The sequence below is a fragment of the Vombatus ursinus genome, unplaced genomic scaffold (genome assembly GCF_900497805.2).
Source record: "Vombatus ursinus unplaced genomic scaffold, bare-nosed wombat genome assembly UNPS02014801.1, whole genome shotgun sequence".
Classification (NCBI taxonomy): Eukaryota; Metazoa; Chordata; class Mammalia; order Diprotodontia; family Vombatidae; genus Vombatus; species Vombatus ursinus.
In genome coordinates this window covers 875334-879223 of record NW_020954579.1, presented here as the reverse complement: position 1 = coordinate 879223, position 3890 = coordinate 875334, and the positions used below count along the sequence as shown (strand labels likewise).

At 41.8% G+C, this 3890-nt stretch overlaps 1 pseudogene; it reads right to left on the bottom strand.

Annotated features, from left to right (window-relative positions):
• Nucleotides 1-596: 596 nt before the first annotated feature.
• On the bottom strand, nt 597-2570 carry LOC114050828 (annotated as a pseudogene).
• Between the last annotated feature and the right edge of the window lie 1320 nt (nt 2571-3890).

The window sequence follows — 3890 nt, the reverse complement described above, 5'->3', positions numbered from 1 at the left end:
GGGTGTGGAGCAGTTTCCCCACCTCCCCCTCTCTTTCTTGCTCCTTTTCCAGGTACCAATGTGCCCCTTCACTCCCAGCTCGGTCCAGCCCTGGGTACCTGGGCACAGAATTTCTCAATTCAATTTAAAAAATATTTATTAAGCAACTACTTTGTACTTAGTACTATGCTGAGTGTTTTAGATACAGAGACAGAGAAACAAAATGGTCTCTGCCTTCAGGGAACTTACATTCTCTTGATGAGGTAAAATTTTCCCCTGTATCCCTCCCCCTCCTGCTTCCCAGAGACCCGTTCAATAAAACAAATAATATTGGGACTAGATTATTTTTAATGCCCCTCTCAGTTCTAAATCTTACAATCTTTTATCTTATAAATGAAGAAAACTAGTAGACCTTGTGCATTAAGATTTAGCATCATAGCACAGATTGCATAGCCAATAGGCAGCATATGTCAATAAACAGAAACTAATCGGAGTTTCTAATAAGGATATCCATGTTAAGTTACTCCATAGGGCTCTCCCTGGGCCTATGGTCTTTTTTCCATCATAATTTCCCCCAAAGTTCTTTGAGACTCCTTTAGAATCTTACCAAGTCTGGACTACTCAAAGTCTGCATTCATTAAGTTTTTCAGCTTGGTAACATTTTGCCTTAGCTTATTTTTATCAACATAGAAACAACACATGGTATTGATAAATGAACAAACTCCTCCTTGTCAAACTTGTTTCAGATCTAATACCATCTGACCCTGAACTACTACCTGAGACAGGGGGTCTGCCTCTAGCCACAAAATGGAAACAGCATGGAGGGTGGCATTGGAACCTTCTATAGCTGCAGACATATTCACTAGTGCCTTCTCAATTTCTAAAATCCCAAGCCATGAAAACAAGGCTCAGGTGAAAGCGTGGAATCTGGAGGGTTTCTTAGCCAAAGGATAAGTGATGCCTATATGAACCTAAAGAAGCTCCCAAGGTTGGTGACAGATGTGGAAGTCAAGGTCTTGTGTGTCTGCAGCTCAGGGACTAGCTAGGTTATGGTTCCCATTCCTCCCCAACTTGGAGGTAAAGTCTTATAAGCAGAACCACCACGAATGAAATAAAGCCCAAGTGTGTGTGTGAGGGACAGAGTAAGTCTATCATCAGGATAGTGGGCCCAAGCAGAATTTGGAGACCACTGTTCTTTCTCTTGTACCATCAGAGTACCTGTCTCAAAGTGTCAAGGGCATCAATTTTCAAATTTTTTCCCCTGAACAGGTCCAATGGTGCCAAGGGATGTCATTATAGCCACAGAGTATAGTCACAAACATCTGATTTGTAAGTGTGAAGTTGACAAAAGATCCTTTACTGGGGCAACTTGCCATATTAAAGTTTGTGTGGACTATCTCTCCCCCTTCAGCTGATATATCTAAAGTGTCATTATAATAGCTCTTTGTTTCACTTTTGCAGCTGGCAGAGGTATAATTGAGGGGGAGGATGATGGAGTTGGAGTATCTCTTTTCTCTAGAATGTCACTGGGGAGGTCTTCCCACATTTTAGGTTTCCTCTGCTATTTGATCCAAGGTCCACTTCTCATGGACCATCATCAGTGTCAAACCTCATGGTCTGTGCACATCTCTCCTCTGGGACATCATACATGTATACTGTTCCATTGTTGTTTTGGTAACACAATGGATACTGACCTTGGTGTTGTATTCAATATTGTGGATGCCCTGAAACTTGATAAGTATAAAAGGAATGGCTTACATGTACTTTGTATTTCAGTCCTTTCCCATATTCAGGGGACAGTGGCCAGCCCATATATTTCTTTTTTTTTTTCTTTTTTTTTTTTTTGGTGAGGCAATTGGGGTTAAGTGACTTGCCCAGAGTCACACAGCTAGTGAGTGTTATGTGTCTGAGGCCAGATTTGAACTCAGGACCTCCTGAGTCCAAGGCTGGTGCTCTATCCACTGTGCCACCTAGCTGTCCCCCAGCCCATGTATTTTCACAAATATAGGTATTTGAGATAGGAGGAAGAATAATATACTTCATATATGAATTCATTGATCCAGTGCAATAATGGTACTGGCATGTGGATTAGGGGAACCTCACTTTCCATTTTGTTGTTCACCCTTCATTTTACTTTTTTTTCATCTCTCATATTCTTTTTTTTTTTCATCCTTCATTTTTGAAGAGGACCAGTGACCTCATGAGGGTCTGTCTTGACTTGTGTGTGAATTAGATTTAAGTGAAGCATAGTTGCACAAAGTCGTTAGCCTCATTCTCTCTTCCGGAGTCATTGAAGTCTAGGGTCAAGACAAAAGTTAAGATGACTGGTGATGGCCCAGGATGTAGTGTGTTCTCTACAGCACTTGCTTCAGATACCTTCATGGCCATTGGAACAAATTGTTCTTATCCACCCATCCCACTATGTTACCCACTTTATGACAGACTTAACAATCCATTAAGTTTGCTGCAGTAATGGCCCTTTGTATAGGTGTGTGAATAGATGCTATGGAAAGATCTGCTAGGTCAGAACTCAGGAGCACTGTTATGACAATGGGGTGCATGTTCATCATCTGTTGCTTAACTATGGGCATAGATGAGATTCAATTAGTCTAGTGTTTAGCCACAGGATCAGCTTACCAATAGCGTTAATAGTTAAGAAAATAAAATAATCAACATCATCCCAGATCTGAAGGGAAGAGTTCCATATAATCTACCTTCGAGTTATCTTCAATTCTCCAGTGGATTATAGTGGCCCAATTTCATACGACAATGCATCTAATAAAAAAGAGACGTGGACTTGGCTTGCATGTATCCAACAGCCTTTTTTTGTCTAATATTACAATGTGACTTGTCAGTAAAACTCCATAGGGTGCTTTCTCACCAACAAGCTACAGAGGACTTCCAATGGTGAATTTTGATATGGACTTTGTCTCTGGGTCAGAGACTGGGATGAGGTTTTGTTTTAGGTTCAATCCAGGCATCCTGTGCTTTTCACTTCCAATCCCTTGAAGTTTTGTGTCTTTATTCCCATTTCCCTTTTTGTCCAGGAACCCAGGTTGGCCAGATGAAGCCGGAGCCATAAACCCCAAACCCACAAAAGCTCCTCCAGCTGCTTCTGCCATACAAAGTAAGGTCTACTCTTTATACATACTCTTCCATGCTCCCTGTAACACTGGGGGAACATGGCATGCAAAAACAGGTACCTATGTGAAAATTTGAGGAGGAAGAGAACATTGGCAACTTGAGGGACCAGGGAGGGCTTCCCGTAGGAGGCAGCTTGAGCTGTACCTTGAAGGGAGCTAGAGACCTCTATCGTTTGTATGCAGCAGATGCGCTCAGAGTCTAAATCCCTCTCCCATTGTTTTGACATCAGTCTCCATTCCTGACAGTTACTTGTTTGATGTTTCCACATTAGATTCAGAAGCAGAATCAACAGAAACTTAGAGTTGGATGGAATCTCAGAGGTCATTGAGTCCAACCCATACCTAGACAGCAGTCTTCTCTACAGCATTTCTGATAGGTGGTCATTCTGCCTTTATTTAATGGCCCCCATTGGATGGGGAACTTACTACTTCTCAAAGGCAGTCTGTTTCACTTATGGACAATATTGACTGATACATTTTCCCCCCTCATGTTGAGCCAAAGTCTTCCTTGCTGCACTAGCTGTTTAACCTTGGACTAGTTAGTTCTCTGGGACTCAGTTTCTTTCTATTGAAAATTGATGATGTTAGATCCCTATGGTTCTGACATTCTGTGAGTGTGTGATTCCAAGGTTCCATGCCTGGGCTGTTTGATTCTCAATCCAGAGTTTTTCCAAGGACATGCCAGGCCACCCTCATTTTTCTTTTTTTGGGGACAGGGTTATTAGATCAGTGTAGTAGATCAGGGGAATTCTGTGGATAAAATTTACC